At 38.8% G+C, this 19,498-nt stretch overlaps 2 protein-coding genes and 1 pseudogene across 2 annotated transcripts in view; 2 read left to right on the top strand and 1 right to left on the bottom strand.

Annotated features, from left to right (window-relative positions):
• ANK3 (ankyrin 3) overlaps positions 1 to 19,498 on the bottom strand; it is a 741,327-nt gene that overhangs the window by 699,592 nt on the left and 22,237 nt on the right. The window lies entirely within an intron of this gene.
• CDK1 (cyclin dependent kinase 1) overlaps positions 1 to 19,498 on the top strand; it is a 470,854-nt gene that overhangs the window by 367,399 nt on the left and 83,957 nt on the right. The window lies entirely within an intron of this gene.
• Positions 12,064 to 18,197, top strand: LOC138172014 (dTDP-D-glucose 4,6-dehydratase pseudogene; annotated as a pseudogene).

Genomic DNA, 19,498 nt, shown 5'->3' on the forward strand with positions numbered 1-19,498 from the left:
AAAGGAAAGAAGGAGAGGGGGAGGGAAAGACAGAGGGAGAGAGAAAGACAGAAAGAGACAGAGAGAGAAAAGGGAAAGAGAATAGAGGGCAGGGGATACAGAGAGGGAGAGAGACAGAGACAGGCAGAGAAGATAGGAATGGAGGGAAGAAGAGGAGAGAGAAAGGGAGAGGTAAGGGAGAGGGGAGGGGAGGATAAGCAAAGACTTTGTGGTTGGACATGCCACATACCTTTCCCTAGTTGACTGATAACAAACCTCTCTTTTGTCCTCATAATAAGGGCAAACAGGACAGTGTATGGGTAATGGTCAAAGGATAGGCTCACTCTATGCCTGCCCATGTAACCTGAAACAGGTCATGTCCCATTCTGGCTTTGGTTTCTCCAAGGGTACCAGGGAAAGGTCGGGGTGCCCTACATGACCCTGAGGTCCCTCTGGACTCTAAATCCCATGATCCCAAAAGATTACCTCTTGGGCAAACTGTTAAGCAGAATGAAATCATAGTGTTCATTACAAGGAAATAATTTTTCTTGGTGACTCACAGCCCTTAATCCCTCATTATTAGGAAGTACTTGTTCAAAATGGGCCTTAAATAAAGTCCCAAGCCCTGTGAGTCTTCTTGGCAACCCGGATCAAAGCCTTGCAGCTGCACGTAGGGCCTCAGAGGAGCCGCAGCTGTGGCAGAGGAAGGACAAAAGCAGTTATATAATCTTGTGTAATAGTTAAACAAATAATACTTATAATTTAATTGTTTGCATTCTGCCTTCTCTGCCCCTGAATTTGGAGATGGCTGTGTTTTTTTTAAGGAAGAAGTCTAATCTACTTATTATGCTCTATTGCCAAACAACTTTTCAAAACCAGTAAGAAGCCAAAATGGAAAATAAAATTATAGTGCCCCAAAAGCACTCTTATTTTTCTTGATAAGAGGCTGAATTATATTAATTTCTAGTTTCAATGTAGTATAAGTATGATCAACTCTCAATTACCAAACTATGTCTTTAATAATTAGTTTAATTATTTATTAATTAATATTAATAATTAATACTAATTAATTTAATAATAGTGGCCCCTCACTGTTCTACACACATACAACACCCCATCTCCCCTCCATGCTTTTGCAGAGGCTGACTCCCAAGCCTGCGGTGCACCCTCTCCTCACTTTCCCCTCTTGGCCCCTCTTCAAGACTTCAGTGCTGTCTTCTACATGAAGCCTTTCCTGATCTCTCCAGCTTCCCTCCAATGCCCACCCAATATCTGTTTGGTCAATATTGTGTAAATTGTTAGATATGTCCATGTCGTCTTTCCCATTGGAGGTCAGCTTCTTGAGGAAAGTCCCAGGTTGTGTGTCAGTTTGTTTTTCTTTTCCATTCACATTTTTGTAATCATTGTGTGTATTGTTTTCAAGTTTCTGCTTATTCTACTTTGCATCAGTTTATGTGTCTTCTTATGCTTCTTGGAATTCAAATTCATCATGGCATAGGGTACAATGATATTCCACCAGATCCATGTGCCATCATTTATTTATCTCAGTGACCATCCACTTTATTTCCAGTTGTTTGGCATTCCAAAAAGTGACACTGTGGTTATTTTGGTATAAATGGGGCTTTTCTTTCAATCTTTGACCTCTCTGGTCTAGAAGTAGGATCTCCAAGTCAACAAACATGGGCATTTTAATTACTTTTGACCCATAATTCAAAAATTTTTTCAGAACTATTGGACCAATTCACAACTCTACCAAATATTCTTCCCTTTCTACAATCACTCCCATATTTGGTCATTTCTACCAATTTTTGCCAACTTCAGGGTTTCTCTAATTTGCATTTATCTTATTATTAGTGACTTGGAGCAATGTCTCCTATCAGTCAGACAATCAAAAAGCACTCATTAAATACCTACTATGTGCTGGGAATTGTCCTAAGCAAAAGCAAAGTCATAGTCTTTGCCCTGAAAAAGTTTACCTTCCAATGGGGAAGCAATATACAAACAACTACATATGTATGAGATTTATACAATGTAAATGAGAGGTAATCTCAACAGTGAGAAGCTCTGGCAGAAAAATTTCTTGCAGAAGGTAGGATTTAAGCTGAATTCTGAAAGAATCTAGGAGGTAGAGATGAAAAGGGACAGCATTCCAAGGACCGTGAGAGCCAGGGAAAAGGCAGACTCAAGAGATGGAACTTGGTGTGGAATGAATAGTAAGTCAGGCAGTGTCACAGGACTGTGAAGTGTATGAAGCAAAGAAAAATGGGAGGAGCCTAGAAAGGTAAGAAGGAACCAGCGCTGTAGGAAGATCGTCAGCGGAGTGGAGGATGGACAGGAGAAGGGAAAGACCCGAGGTAGGAAGACCAATAGGAATGGAATAGGAAAGGGACAGGGTGATAAATGCATAAATGTAACAGAGTAGATGTGTGGAGTGAAAATGGGACACGTAGGACAGATGCTGTGAAGGCAGAAATGACAAGACTTAGCAAAAGATTAAATATATGGGGTGAGTGCAAGTGAGGAATTGAGGATGGCTTAAGTCTTGGATGACTGGGAGGACATGCTGCCCTCAATCGGAATGGGAAAGCTGGGAAGAAGGGAAGAGTTGGGAAGAAAGATCATGATTTCTATGTTGGAAATATAGTTGTCTTCTTTTGAGAGCTGTTCCTTCATATTTTTTACCAGTTTGCATTGCAGAGATATTCTTAATATTTTATATTAGTTCCCTACACATGCATACACATACACTCAGATATGCGCACACACACATCCAAGATCGCAGCCCCTCAGCAGAGATAATTTGACAAAAACACTCTTTCCGAACCAACAACTTTTCTTTTTGTTCTAATTGCATTGATTGATCTTGTTTGTACAAAAGCTTTTTCGATCCTATGTAGTGAGAGTGATCTGTTTTATCTTTTGCCACTGCCTCTATCCCTTGTTATGGTTAAGAATTCTCTCCCTAGCCGGTTATGAAAAGTACCTGATCCTCTGCTGTGCATTACTTTTTAAAATAACTTTTATTAATTGTTTTCAGTATAAAACTTACATAGAAATATGTCATTTTAAATGTACCTGTGACCTGCATTGAGAGAAGGAATTTTCTCTTGGAGGAGTTCCTTCTACAAATAAAATCATAGGTCCAGAAAAAATCTCAGCTCCTAGCATACTTCTCCACACTAGGCACTTCAATGCTTTTTGATTGACCTTAAAATAAATCCTTTTAATCCTATACCCACATCTTCTTATTCCAGTTGTGGTTTTTCCATTAAACTGTACTGCCTTACTAGGCAATAGAAACAGATGTCCTCTGTCCTCTGAAGAAAGATAGAAAACAATAAAAAGGGCTGTTAAAATTTCTCAAAGGTCAGGAATCATTGTCATAAACATATGTCAAACACAGCATTTCAAAGAAATGCTCATCATTTCACATCAATGTCAACACTGTTTCTTCCTTTGCATATCAATTCAAGGAAATGTTAATTAAACCTTGGCCACCCAATGTGTCAATCCATTCTAATTCAATGTGAATACCCCTATAAAAGTATGAAATGGTGATGGTAGTCAGCTTTTGCCTGAATTACAAAGAGCTTCAAAGTGAAGATACAAAAAAGATCATTACTCAAAAGTTTTTATAGTATATACATTAGCAAAGCTATGCATAGTTGGGAGAGAGTTAGGAAGAATATTCAAAGAAATCATACTAACAGGAAAATGTATTGATGATGAGAGGGATAGAAATACAGAGTCTTAAGAATTTTAACAACCTTGCTCAACTGACCTTTCCCAAAAAGTAGATCACAAAGAAGCTTTGGAAAGATCAAAATGAAGGTCACTCAAGGGAGTAAATATTAATGAATAGAATGAATACAGAAGAATCAGACATTGCTGCACTGTTCAGATTCTAAATCCATTTAAATCCCATGGCAGACCTTGCCAATCATTTTTTTAATACTTCATAATAAAACTTTATCATTATGAGTAACTACAATGTAAGAATAAAAGAAAAAAATCACCTAAGGTTGTGTTAAGTAACCTCATTGTCATGCTGTAAAACATGTGACTGACAAAATATTGCTCCAAATCACTAAAAACGGAATTGCAAATCAAAGCACCAGACATAAGGGTCCTCTGTGGGCCTCAGGGCAACATCAGCCCAGCACCAGGTAAACAGACAGGGCCTGAAGACACTGGAACAAGAAGCCTGAGACAGGACCCTTTCCAACCTGGAGCAGAGAACAAGTTTAAAAGAAAGAAAAAAAGACACCTCCCTCCCCCACACAAGATGGACAAAAAACAACAAAAAAGAACCCGATCATAGAGAGTTATTATGGTGAGACAGAAGATCTAGACACAAACTCAGAAGAGGTCAATAATGTTAAAACACCTATGGGCAAAACCCCAAAGAAAAATGGGAAGTCATCTCAAGCCCAGAAAGAACTCATGGAAGAGCTCAAAAAGGGCCTTAAAAATTGTACAAGAGAGATAGAAGAAAAATGGGAGAAAGAAATGAGAGTGATACAAGAGAATCATGAAAAAGACTCAACAGCTTGGAAAACTGCTTAAGAAGTAGAACAGGTAAAATGGAAAAATAGATACAAAAATCCACTGAAGGAAGTTGTGGCTAGGTGGCACAGTGAATAGAGCACCAGCCCTGGAGTCAGGAGGACCTGAGTTCAAATCGAGCTTCAGACACTTAACATTTACTAGCTGTGTGAGCTTGGGCAAATCACTTAACCCCAATTGCCCTGACTTCTCCCCTCCCCCTCTCAAAAAAAGCCAAAAATATATTTTTTTAAATCCACTGGAGAAAACAACTCCTTAAAGAGTACAACTGGCCAAATGGAAAAGAAAGTACAAAAGCTAATTGAGGAAAATAATTCCTTAAAAGTCAGAAATGGGCAAGTGGAAGCTAATGGTTCTGTGAGACATCATGAATGAATCAAACAAAATCAAAAGAATGAGAAAAATGTTAGAACATGTAAAATACCTCACAGATAAGACAACTGACCTGGAAAATAGATCTAGGAGAGACAGTATCAGAAACATTGAACTACCTAAAACCCATAATAAAAAGGATAATTGGACAGCAACTTTCAAGAAGTTATCAAGGAAAACTGTCCAGATGTCCTAACAGAGGGCAAAAGAGGCATTGAAAGAATCCACTGATCACTTCAGGAAAGAGATCCCCAAATAAAAACCTCAAAGAACATTATAGCCAAACTACAGAACTATCAGGTCAAGTGACCAAAAAAAAAATTCAGATGTCAGGGAATCACAATCAGGATCCAATGTGATCACACAGCAACATAAAAAGATTGGAGGTCATGGAATGTGATATTCTGGAGGGCAAAAGTGCTAGCACTACAACCAAGAATCACTTACCTGGCAAAATTAAGCATCATATATCAAGTGAAAACAATTATCATTCAATGAAATAGAAGGATTTCAAGCCTTCATAAGGAGAAGACCAGAGCTAAACCAAAAATCTGACCTCCAATATCAAGACCCAAGAGAAGCATAAACAGGTAAAAGGGGAAATGAAAGCATGAGGGATTAATAGTGCTAAACTATTTACATCTCTCCATGGGAAGGTGATACTTGCAAATCTTAGAAATTGTATCACAAACAGTACAAATTGAAGGAATATACAAAGACAGAGCATATGGGTAGAAGGTATAATTGAGGGAATGACATAAAAAGAATTAAGGGATGAGAAAGAAGAATACAATGGGTGCAGAAGGAAAGGAGAAATATAATGGGGTAAATTATCTCACATGAAGTGGCAAGACAGTGGAGGGGAGGATAATGGGCACTGTTTCAACCTTATTGTCATCAGTATTGGCTCAAGAAGGGGATAATATACACAATCCAATAGACTGATGTGACAGGGGAGGAGAATGATAAGTGCTGGAGAGGATGTGGGAAAATTAGGACACCGGTGCACTGTTGTGGAAATTGAGAACTGATCCACACATTCTGGGGAGCAGTTTGGAGCTCTTCCTGAGGGGCAACCAAACTGTGCATGCCCTTTGAGCCAGTGATGCCACTGTTGGGAGGGAAAGGGACCCATGTGTGCAAGGGTATTTGTAGCAGCCCTGCTTGTGGTGGTAAGGTGTAGGAAGTAGGGGGGATGCCCATCAACTGGTGTGTGGTTGAGCAGTCTGTGGTGTATGAACGTGGTAGAATACTGTTGTGCAATGGGAAATAGTGAACAGGCACATTTCAGGAAAACCTGGAAAGACTTGTGCAGACAGGTGTGAAGTGAAGTGAGTGGAACCAGGAAAACAGTATATACTGTATCAGCAATATCATGAGAGGATCAACTATGAATGACTCAGCTTTTCTCAGCAACACAATTATCCAAGACAATTACAAAGGACTCACGAAGGAAAATGCTATCAATATCCAGATAAAAGACTGATGGACTCTGAATGTAGATGAAAGCATATTTCACTTTATTCTTTCCCGTGGGCTTTTTTTTTTTTGCCTTTTGATTTGTGTCTTCTTCCACAAACCATTCCATGAATATGTAAATACATCTTATATATATATATATATATGTATATATATATATATATATATATATATAAAGTATAGAAAACTGTCTACCATTTTCAGAAAAGGGGAGGGGAGAGAGAGAGGGAGAAAAATTTGGAGCTCAAAATCTTATAAAAATGAATGCTAAAATAAATAAATAAAAATAATTTTTAAACAGGAAAAAAAGAAATTGTTCAACAAAACCAAACTCTCAATTGTGCCTGTCAGTAAATGAAATATTTCTTATCCATAGTATCCCATGTCTGCAATGAAAGACAAAAGCACATTTCTTCAATTCTTCTCCAGCTCAAATATTATAATTATACAGGATTGAGTTTCAAGGAAGATCAATATATTCAGAAATGAATGTGATATTTTAAAGAGACATCAATAGAAATTTTAAAATAATTTTTTAAAATACAGTCAATTGAACTTTCTGAACTATTAAAAATTTGGGGATTAGCAAAAAAAAACTATAACATTTGAAAAACTCAGGATTTTCATCTTCATTGTTGTCATAAAAGTTAAAGAATTCATTCAGGAAAAAGAAATATAGTATCCTCTGACCCCTTCTCCTGCCCTCAAAGAAAACCTTCTATTGCTCTTAGAAATCTAGTGACATGACTAGTGGAATTTATGATACTTTTCCCTAACAACTGATTATTGCCAGTGAAAAAGAAGGACCATAGGGAGAAAAACATTAAAGCCTGATGATTCTGATTCTCTCTGTCTCTCTCTCTCTCTCTCTCTCATTGAAAAAGTACTTGCTTTGGAAGCAAAAGAACCCAGGTCAAATCCCACCTGTCCAATTCAACACTTATTAAATGACTTATGTATGAGGCTTTGTGCTACAAACCTGAGAATACAAAAATAAAAATGAAATAATCCAAGTCCTCTAAATAACTACATTTCACTGTCTGTCCCACCTTTCCCTTCTCCTAAGATCCTTCATCTCTCTGGCATTTGATTTGCTAATCTGTATGTAGTCTTTTACTGGCAAGGGCTGATGGGAAATATAGCTTTTCTATACTGAAGCAGATAGTACTAAAGGATGAAAGAAAAAAAATGAGTTATGAAAGTAGGGGTCAAGGTTGTCTTGGCAAAGATACTGGAATGGTTTGCCATTCATTTTACAGATGAAGAAACCAAGGTTTGCCCAGGGTCACACAGCTAGTAAATGTCTGAGGCCAGATTTGAACTCAGAAGATAAATCTTTCTGATTCTGCTCTCAGCACTCTATTATAAACTGAATTTAAATCTGATCTCAGACACTAACTAGCTGAATGATGCTGGGCAAGTCACTTAACCCTGCTTGCCTTGGTTTCTTCATCTGCAAAATGAGACAGAGAAAGAAACAGCAAACTGTTCCAGTATCTTTGCCAAGGAAACTCCCACTGGGGTCACAAAGAATAGGACATGACTAAAACGACAGAACAAGTAGAGAAGGACAAAAAAGGAACCTGTGACTCAGAGACTGAGACCTAACCGGGAGCCTGTGATGAAGCACTCTCTCTGGAGACACAGGGGGTAGCTGCATGTATAATAAGGCAGTCAGAAGTGACATAGAAAATGTAGATGATATAAAACCAAAAGATACCAGTAAAAACCTGTTTCTTCCAATAAACAAATTACAGGACAAAATGAATAGAAGGCACTATGAAAGTATTCGTCTTCCTTAGCAACAGATTTTAAGGTGGAAAAAAAAATACTAATGATTCAACATAAAAGTACATATTTAACAAGAGAGTTCAGTTGCTACTGTAAAGTTTGTTACTTTAGAGAGTAAAGAGAGTAAAGTTTGTTACTTTATAGTTTGAATAAGTTCATCCTCTGAAGAACTAGACCGAAAGTACAAACGAACAGGTCAGAGATTTCACAGGAGTAGTGGAGAGAACGCCGAATCTGGTGCCAGAGCAATTGGGCTTAAATCCAACCTCTGACACAACCTATTTGGCCTTGGGCAAGACATTGAGCCTCCCTGGGTCTCAATTGCCTCATATGAAATTTGAGGAGGCTGTACTAAATGGCCACTGAGGTCCCTTCCAGTTTTTTATCTATGACCCTATGGTCATCAATTCGGCAAATGATTCAGTCAAAAGGAATACTTAATCAAGGCTTAATATTTCAATGTATACATGATCTCATCCAATGGAGTAGACCATTTAGATAACAACCATAGAGGCTTGGACTGAATACTAGGGCTGTAATCAGGAAGATCAGAATTCAAACCCAGTCTCATAACTTACTGTGTGACCTCAGGAAGGTCATTTAACTTCTGTCTGCCTCAGTTTCCTCATTTTAAAACTGAGGGTAATAAAGAACCTATCTCCCAGAATTGCTGTAATATTTGTAAATGAGATCATATTGGTAAAGTATTTTGCAAACCTTAAAACATTATATAAATGTTAGTTTTTGTTGTTGTTATTATTGTTGTTTTATATATTATATTTATAGTAAAATATTAATATATTATATATAATAATAATTGTTGTGTTATTCAAGACGTTCTGTAAACCTCCAGGAAGATCTATCTAGTCAACTACACATTTACTTGGATTGTTTTGGACACCTCTAGACAAAGCTTTCCCAGGTCTTCCCTTCCCCCTGGCCAATGCTTCCCTCCAGCTATTAGCTTGTTTTACTTTGTATATATTTATATATGGACATTTTGTTTCTTGTACAGCATACAAGCTCTTTGAGGGTAGGAACTGCTTCCTTTCTATCTTGTCATCTCTTGCCCCCCGCTAAGTTCCTGGTACATTGTAGGAGCTCAATAAATACCGTCTGAATTGCACATACTGTCACATCTAGTTGATGTTGCCTTGCTAATCTACCTATCCCCTTCTCCCCTATCCCTTTCTTTTTATTCACTGTTAGAAGGGATAGTTCAAGGTAAAGTAAATACCCATGGGATCAACTAGAAATTATTTAAAATAAATAAATAACTGCCCACTGATTGATGCCTTCTCTTAGTTATTATTTACTCTTGCTTTACACATATACAAATTTGAGTCATGAGAAACCTTAAAGTCTTAGCCAAAAATCCATCTAGGATATTGCTCAAATGGGGCAACTGAGGAAATCAGACTACAAAGAAATGTGTCCAAATTAGAGGTGACATTATGAATTATTACCATTTTATAATAAAACTAATGTGTATTAGACTCATTAAATTATAAAAAAAAACATCTGGGATAGAAATGAAACTCAATATTCCAGTCAGTCCTCAGTTCTGCAGGACAAGTATAAATTAGATGCGAGGAGTCTGGCGTCATTCAAAGTCACTGGCTGTCTAGATTACTTATGGGTTCCCAACAACAAAAAAATTCAGTCTTACAAATCCATCAATATGCATCAAAAAGATGACTCTGAATCTAAGTAATAATGAGGGGGGAAATGTACAGAAGTAAAGTGTGGCTTGTGTGGGGGGATCAGCCCAAATGACTAACATGCTGGTTAGGCAGGAAGCCCAATTTGCTTTAAGCACAAGAACCAAAGAATGAATAAATCAAACAGAAGAATTTGTGAAGTACCTACTGCGTGCTAGGCACTGGAAATACAAAGGCAGAAATAATCTAAGGCCATTTGGCTGGGGGAGGCCATAGGACCTGTTGTTTGTCCTTTGTTCTTCAAGAGGACCATGACATCAGGGAGGCGATGCAATGATGTGTGAGTGAATTGGATTTAAGTGAGGGAGGACAGTGCAAAGTCACTAAAGTCACTAGCCTCATTTTCTCCTCTGGAGCCATCAGGGTCCAGTGGCCAGATATAGATCAGGACAACTGGAGATGACCCATGCAGGAGGTGCAGTCTGAGCTGAACTTCAAAGGAAGATGCAACTGTTAAGAGGTGAGACTATGCATTCCAGGCATAAGGGGACAGATGATCATAGTGACAAGAGATTAAGGGTTCTGTGTGAGAAGCAACAATAAAGTTACTTTGACTGAACTATATCAGTTGAGAAAAAGCAACATGTAATAAAACTACAAAAAAAAAGTCAAATTAAGGCATTTGGACTTTATCCTAGAAGTAATAGGGAATCACTTAAGTTTCTAGAACAGGAGAATGACAACATCAATCCTGTGTTTTAGAAAGAAAGCTCACAGTTGAATGGAAAATGGATTGGAAAGGGAAGAAATTTGAGATTGAGAAGTCACTTAGGAGGTGACTTCATTAGCTGGGGTGATAGGGCTGGGGCTATAAAGGTAGCCAGCTTTATACAAGGAAGGAAGGGAGATGGACACTGGGGAATCAGCAAGGCTTGGTCATGGACTAAATATGGAGGTTGAGGGAAAGTCAAGAGTCTAGTGTGATTATAATGTTGGTAATCAGGGTGACTGAAGAGATGGGGGTTCCCTTGACAGAAAAAGGGAGGTTAGAAAGAGTAGATTTGAAGGTAAAAACTAAGTTGGTTTTTGGATATGTTGAGTCCAAGATGCCTACAGGACAATTAGAAAAGACTCAACAGCAAAACAGGAGCCCAGGAGATAGACTTGGGCTAGATCTATCTCTATCCCTATGTCTATGTCAATTTCTATGCCTATCTCTATCTCTATAAGTGGAGAGAGATAGAAACAGAGATGGAGACAGAGGAGGGAGAGGGAGAGAGAGAGAGAGAGAGAGAGAGAGAGAGAGAGAGAGAGAGAGAGAGGAGAGAGAGAGATACAGGAGGAGGTAGAGATAAGATGTGTGTATACACATATATATATAATTCACATACATGCATCTACATATAAATATGGATTTATACATGAGATCTTCATAAAGGTGTCAAACCCTTGGGAACTGAGGTCAACAAAAGAGACAGATTATACCAAAAGATGAGAAGAAGAGGATCCAGAATAGAGTTTTAGGGGATAGCCAGAATCACAGTGCTAGCAAAGGAAATTGATAAGGAATGGTCATAGAAGCATGCGAATCAAGAGAGCACAGTCATGAAAATCTAAAGAGAAAAAGTCTCGGAGGAGAATGGTCCATGACGTCAAATGCTGCAAAAAGATCAAGAAGGATAAGAATGGAGAAAAAGCCATTACATTTGTCAATTAAGAAATCATCTAGCAATTTTGAGGGGAAAACCATTCCAGTTTAGTGATGAGGTCCAAAGCCAAACTGAAAGGGATTAAGAGGTGAGACAAGGGAGCAGACGAACATTAGATGGAGTCATCATAACTAGTAACCAACAATTTGGCCAAAAACAACCCTGAAAAGGGAAGTTATCTGACACAGGGCATGTACTTAACTTTTACAAATCTGTTTTTTTTATATTGGCTGCTTTTAAAAAATCAAAAGAAAATTTATTGCAAGCCCTTCAGCTAAATCAGAGTGAGTCTAAATGGTAATTTTATAATAACAATGTTATTTTATGATTATGTTTACATTATATGCCGTATGTATAATAGAAACATATGGGCATTATTCTAATATTAATATTATTCTACAGCAGGCTAAGTGTCCTTGAGAAACCAGAATGTCTATAACAACCTGCAAGCTTCTTTGTAAAACTGAGGCCCGTTTTGAATCCCAGTTCTCTTTTGGTTGCGCCATATGGCTGAATCATACAATAGCACAGACTCCAAAGAGTTAAAGCTGAGCGTCATCCAAAGAGGAATGCAGAGATGCTTGGTAGGCATGAGCTGTTTATGACACATAAATACTGTATAGTGAAAACACAAAGGATGCTAGTGAAATGTGTGATGGGGGGAAACGGTTTCACTGAATGTCAGAGTTAGGAGGGTCCTGAGAGATTGCTTGATCTGAGCTTCCACCCACTGCAAGGCTCTCTTTTCTCCTTGGCAAATGGTTAGGTAGCCTCTGTTTGCCAGAAAGCTTCTTGCTTGGAAAGGTAACAAATTCCAGCTCCAGAGAGGCCTGGCAGAGGCTGGCCAGCAAGGGTTAATGGGGCTGTTATGTAAATTTGGAAAGCCTCATTTCCAAAAGCTTGGCCATAAAAGAATGAAGTTTGGGGCTCTATCGATTCATAAAAACTCTTTGAAAAAATGGCAAACAGAGAAACTAAGTGAGGTTCAGAGACATGCCTATGGTAAATAACACAGCTCTTGGTGTCCAACTTCTGAAATGTTAGATTTCCGTGCTTGGAAATTCATGCCAACTGACTCTAGTCTTGAACAAGTTCTAAAGAACACAGTGTAACTGTAGCTTTGCAGGGCCTTTTGGCCAAAAGCAGTAATGGTCTAATCTCAACATCTCTGAGTTGAGAACCACGTGGTTCTGTCTCTGATTGAAGGCCGCATACTTAATCCCAGACAGTCATTACCAAGAATGTCAGCCAGCAGTCAGCAAGAATCAGAGCTGACTTGGGACACACTGATGTTCCCACTCCTAGAAACACTCCAAGGCCTTGCCTTGATTGTTGATACAGATTTGTCTGCCCAGTATCCTGCGCACAACAGGTACCTGATAAATGCTCAGTCTTTTCAAACCATGTGCAAGGAGTTCTGTGGGTGCTGGGGATAAATGATACAAACCCATGCTCGAAACGCTTATAATATATGTGTGCGAGTAAATATGAGGCGATAATCAAAACAGCAACAATAAGAATAGCTCACATCCAGCCTCAGATATTTACTAGCTGTGGGACACTGGTGATGTCACCTAACCTCTGCCTGCCTCAGTTTCCTCCTCTGTAAAATGAGGATAGCAATATGATCTACCTTGCAGGTTGCTGTGAAGGTCACATGAGGTAATATTTGTAAAATGCCTTATACACCTTAAAGCACGGCACAAATGCTAGCGGGTTATTATTATTATATTGCATTTTAAGTTTTATTACATCTAGCAATTTATCTGGGCTTCACAACAACCAAGTGAAGTAGCCACTGTCACTACTCCATTTTACAGAGGAGGAAACTGAGGTACGGAGAGGTTAAGAATTCGTCCAAGGTCTCACAGCTGGATTGCGGCAAAAGAGAGAACCTGGAAAAGCTGCCGAAGAATGTGAGGAGGAAGAGGAGGGGAACCAGGGAGAACAGGGAAGGATCGGGGGCTGTGGGAGCCCCTGCCTGGCCTCCAGGAAAAAGAAAAATGACCGGCTGGGCCAGAGTAAAGCCTGCATAGTGGCATGGAGAGGGGATTATGATGTCACGTGTGGACATTCTCTTCACTGAGGCAGCTTGCAGCCATCAGAGCCACATGAGGAAGACTTTAGTGAAGAAATCCTAAAGTTTTCTTAGGGGCCTCATATAGATGAGCTCTATATGAGATTTCATATATATATATATGCATACATACATACATATACACACATGTATATACACATACATATATGTATATATACATATACATGCATGTATACACTCCCACATATACATATATGAATGTCTATGAATCCATATATAGGAATTTTTATATATTCATATATATGGTTCTGGAAGGTCCTGCCAAGCTAGAAGGACTTTCTGGACAAGTTTTCATGAAGGTCAACTAGTTAGGTTTGGGAAGGATCATAAAGAGAAGGCTGGCCCCCCAAGTGAAGAAATCTTCTCATTTGCAATGCCTAAGACTAACAATCGCCCAGTATCTGTTTCTCTCCCTGTACCTACCTACATTAATCAGTCAACACCCACATAGGAAAACTCCATCTCCAAACCCCGCATATTGCTCTAACCTCCTCAGCCCTACTCCGTCCAAGTTATATTCCACTCCGCCTACTGCTCCCTCTAGAATTCCTGCTCCATACTGATACAAACTTCCCTGCATTTGGACCCTCTTTGTCTCCACATTCCTTCTAGTTGTTAGCCCTGCCTGAAATTTACCTCCCTGTATCAGCAATGCCATATTCACAATGCCTATGAAAATTACAGATATGCTGATGTAATTATCCATCACCAAATATATCAGGCTTGCTATATGGGGGAATAAGCTAGAAAATTTATTAAGATACCAAAAGACTGAGTCTCAAAACCAGAAAGTGAAAGCCATCAGAGTAGTTATGACATTGGCACAGGTAGATAAAGTAGAAAGCACCCACATTTTCAAGCCTTTAAAACAGAACAGGCTACCTCAGGCAAAGGTCCTCCTCTCCCCACTCACAGCAACCACCCAGAGTCTGGGAAGCGCGCTCCCAGCAGCTCCGGCCCCTGGCAGTGCTCAGCCGGAGTCCTTAGCAGAAATTCTGGCTGACTCAAAAAGGGCTTCGAGCTGCCACTGCCTCTGTTGCTGCTGCTGCCGCCGTTGCCACTACTGCCAGCCACCACAGGAACTCTAGCTTGGCTTCCGCTTCCTCTTGCTCCGCCCCTTCCTGCTACGTCAGCAAGTCCAATGGGGCATGGAAGATCTTTAAGTCCCATAACCCTTACACTCCCCCTGAGGACACCATACCCTTGGCTACTCTTTCCATCACTGGCCGTATCTTCACACACACCCCTAACACACTGATCTTAGAGGGGAAATTGGAATATTTTTTGTTTCCTACTGCTCCTTCTAGACTCTACCTTTATCACCGTCAATCAGCAAACTCTCCACATTTGAAATTCACAGCTATCAAAAATCTGTTCCCTCCCCATCCAGGTTATGATGGCTGTTGACTGTGAAATCATTTTTTTTTTCCCTGAAGGAGTTAAGCACGTGGAGTTCACCATCTTCCTCTCCTCCCCAACTCCTACCCTTATACTAAGAGACTGTAGCATCCATGCTGAGGCTCTGGAACCTGATTCCTGTTACCTTAAATCCCATAGCTTACTCCTTAACTCTATCTCAGGCACACATAGCAATGATCACACTAAATCTCAGCATTACCTATGAGCATTGCATTTCTCTAATGAAAACTTCTGGCATTCCTCTATCTGACCATAATCGTCCAGCTTTCTATCACTCCTTCCCCCTCATTCCTCCCCAACCCATTCTTCTCCCTCACCAAAACCTCCAATCCTTTTCCCCCTCAGGGCTTTCTCAGGCAATTCCACTTCAATCCTCCTCTCCAATCTTAACTTCAAAGATAGCCAACTCAGCTCTTCACTGCCTCCTACTCTTGAATCACTTGCCCTCTTGTCTTATTGCCCCTCATCTCCTACCAAATCTCAGCCCTGGGTTATTCCTATAAACGATCTCCTCTGCTGCTGATCCCATGCTGCTGAACAGAGTGGAAAGTCACATCACCATATGGAATGGGTACATGACGAATCCATGTTATCAGATGTCAACTGAACCTTCCCTGAAGCAAGGTATTTCTCTTATTCATCCCTGATTCCCTATTTCGCTCCTCACAAAAGCTTTCCCAAAGCTTTTCTCCTCTCCTCAGATCTGTCACACTTCCCTCTCCTCCCCCATTTCTTAGCTGGTACTCTTTTTGTGATGGGTTTTCATGGCAGTATTTCTATCCATTAAGTTACAATGCCTCTTGCTGAGAGAAGATTGATATTACCTAACAACAACACAAACTGGGCTTTGGTGGTAAGGAACAGCTTGGGTTTGGCAGTCCATTCACGCAAGAGATGAAAAATGTTCTGAGAAACACAGGGCACCATAAGAGAAGCCCTGCTGTAATTTGAGCCCCTGAGTGTTTCAAGGATAACAAAGACTTTTTTTTTAAGTAGCTTGTTACCCAGCCAGTGATTTATAAGAGTGCTCAAAGCCAGCCCCCTCTCCCTGCCTTGCCCCCTGCAGTTCCCTAAATAACTGGGATTTCACATTTTAAACTATTAAAATGAAATTGAGATGCATGAGATCAAGGAAAGGAGGTCAGCATTTCTTTAAGGCTTCTCAGTCTCCTGACTCATCCACCTTCCCATTCCTAGTGATTAAGGCTTTTTTAAGCAATATCGTGTGTGTGTGTGTGTGTGTGTGTGTTTTAAACAAAATGAAACAATGGACTATGTACCATTCTCATACTTAGAAGAGAATCATGAAGAGGGATTGATTTCTAGACCATTTTATATTTTACGGGCAGCAAAGATAGCAAAGCATTTCTAATAGTCTTCTACAGGCCACCAGGCTATCTTCTATGTTGGAGTAAGGATTATAAAGCTTACTGGTTGAGCTCCTATAAAAGAGGAATTAACCCTCCTTTCTCTCTCCCCCTCCTCACCCCATTTTACAGGAAAGGAAATTGATCCTAGACCTGTCTGAGGTGCAAAGCTAGGATCCAAACCCATATCCCCTGACTCGAAAGCCAGTATTCTGTCCATTTTTCTTGGACAGCACCTCCAAATTCAATCGAATCTTATCAATACATTTCTACATATAATAACCAAAACTCTAACTGAAAAGACTCTAAGGGGTCCCAAGACTAAGTAACATAAATCTATATTGGCAACTGGAAAACAGCCATAGAGTCAGAGATGGTGGTGACTATTTAGAGTGAAACACCCAGGCTGCCAAGTGGCTTCTCCAAGTGGGTCCTGGTCACGGGCAGTGCTGCCTTCCTATGGTACATCACACCAGACTATATAATCACAAATCTTCACAAGCTGAATACTGTACAAGCCTGAAAAACCTTGAAGCCATTTCTAACTAACAAAACTGAAAGTTTATTGAGCCATCTGGGAACCTCACTTCCCCAAACTGCTTTTTTGAAATTGATGCTATAGAGATTGTATTACATTTGCAGAGTAAACATGTGAAGACCTTTCATTTGTCCATGCCCTGGAGTTTATTATTGGCAACACTTATGGAAGCTATGTTTTGGTGAGCACTGCTTATGAAGCCAAAGCAGAGAAATTCATTTATATGAACACTGATGAAGTATGTGGGGGCAGCTTTGATGACGAATTCGATGAGTCTTCACCAAAACAACCTACAAATCCTTTTGCGTCATCCAAAGCAGCTGCAGAATATTGTGGACAGTCTTACTGGGAACTGCTTCCAGTTGTTATCATGAGGAGCAGTGATGTTTATGGACCACATCTATATCCAGAAAAGGTCATCTCAAAATTTATATCTTTATTGCAACATAATAGAAAATGTTGCATTGATGGTTCAGGGATCCAAACATGACATTTCCTTTATGCTGCCAATGTAGTGGAAGTTTTTTTCACTGTTCTAAAGAAAGGGAAACCAGGTAAAATGTATAATAAAAGAACCTGTTTTGAGATGTCAATTGTACAATCTGCCAAATAAAATAGTTAATACAACTGATCAAAGAGATCAGTGCAGAGTCTGAAATGGAAAACTGGGTTGATATGCTGATGATACAGCTCCCAATGACACGAGATAGCCTATGAAATCAGAAAAAAAATGCATGGTTTAGGATGGAGACCTAAAGTTCCCTGGAAAGGAGAGATAAAGAAAACAACTGAATGTTACAAAAGAATTTTTACAACTGAAAGAATGCAGAAAAAGCTTTCGAGCCCTTTCCTATGGAATAAACATTTTACGACAAGCAATTTATGGGAAAGAAAAGAAGAAAAATGTCTGACTTCATAGATACCTGATATGAAATCAAGTTACCAAACAGAATCTTTTTTTCCTTTTGGAAATAGATTCATGTGTTTTTGTACTAAATCTCAAGGGCAAAATTAATAGTATTCTCAATTCATGGAGGATTAGCATTATGAGCTGGCTTGATGGAATTTTGTTCTCCCTACTCCTTTACCTACTTAAATGATGATGCTAATTTCCTGCACAATAGGAAAAAGAATGGGAAATAAGATGGAGTAAGTGGGGAGTACAGCTTACAGATGTATCTGCAAAGACAGAGAGTTCATCCCTTGATTTGAAAGTCCCATCAATAAAGGTCTGCTTCCCAAGTGGTCCACTGGCCGAGAAATCAGTCATGGCAGTGGAGAAGGCATGACTTATGGGGCCTGTCCTCTAGTCCTACAGAGTGAATAGGCTACAGACATACTGCCCTTTGCAAAGGATTGTTATAAATTGGAATCCTAAAGTAACATAGAGTAAGTTTTTATCCTAATTACAGCTTGAAATTTCTTTGTATGATTTACTTGAAATTCCATGATATGATCTGCCATGAAATGAGAAACACCTATATGTACAAAGAAAGAAAGGTAGAACAATATGAAACATTTCAAACAATTTTACATTTTGTTACCTGGTTTTAAATAATTGGTTAAGTTCAGTAAAGTTAACTGTTCATATTTAAAACTTCTACAAGAATATATTTTGAAAAATAGGAATGTCAGATCTGCCCAAGTTTCTAAATTAGTTATTTTAACTGCAAAAAAATTACCTTGAATACAAGAGAAAATGTACTGCAAGTCTAGCTTTCACTTTCTGTTTATGAAATTACATCATATTAGTGTTAGTCCTGCTAAGTTAGAGACTTTCATGATTTTTATTTTCTATTGAAAATACAATTAATATTTTATATATGTGTGTATATGTAATATTACATGTATTCATATATACATATATTCACAATAAAAAAATGTGAATTTTAGCCAACTTAGGTTAAATTATTCTGGAAACTTAAACATTTATTCAACAAATATTTTTGGAGCATATCATTGTAAATGTCATTGACCTTAAGAAATATTCAAAATCAGTGTTCTTTTTTAAGAAACCAAAATTTTGTCTTCATTTTTCATTTTTAGAATTACTTTTATACCATTAAGTTTTGCTCTTTTATTAGCTATCAAGGTCAACATGAATTCTAAACAGCAAAATTTGCTTTTTACTAGAGAAAAACACCCATTATAAAATTATTTATATTTTTCACATGTATAGGGTTCATTTATGTCCACATAAACCATTTCCTGTTAGAGCATTTTTGAATTTTTAAAAAAGGAAATGTTCATGCTATGAAATATGTAACCAGGAAGGATTTTACCTTGATTTCCACTGTAAAATGAGATCATTTCTACACTGGAAAACTATTGTCTGCTAGGAATGGGGCTGGAAGCAAAGTCAAAGATGTGAGCTGAACACCAGTTTTCCCACTTAGTACTCTTGTGACCCAGTCACTTAATTTCCCTGGAACCTTGGAGCTCTCCTCTTTAAGGAAGAAAGATCTGGATTAGATGGCTTCTGATCGTTCTTACAGCTCTATATTTAGGATCTGATGAGG

The sequence above is a fragment of the Petaurus breviceps genome, unplaced genomic scaffold, assembly GCF_028583685.1.
Source record: "Petaurus breviceps papuanus isolate PSGF00001 unplaced genomic scaffold, PetGlider_PUasm1.0 490, whole genome shotgun sequence".
Taxonomy (NCBI): Eukaryota; Metazoa; Chordata; class Mammalia; order Diprotodontia; family Petauridae; genus Petaurus; species Petaurus breviceps.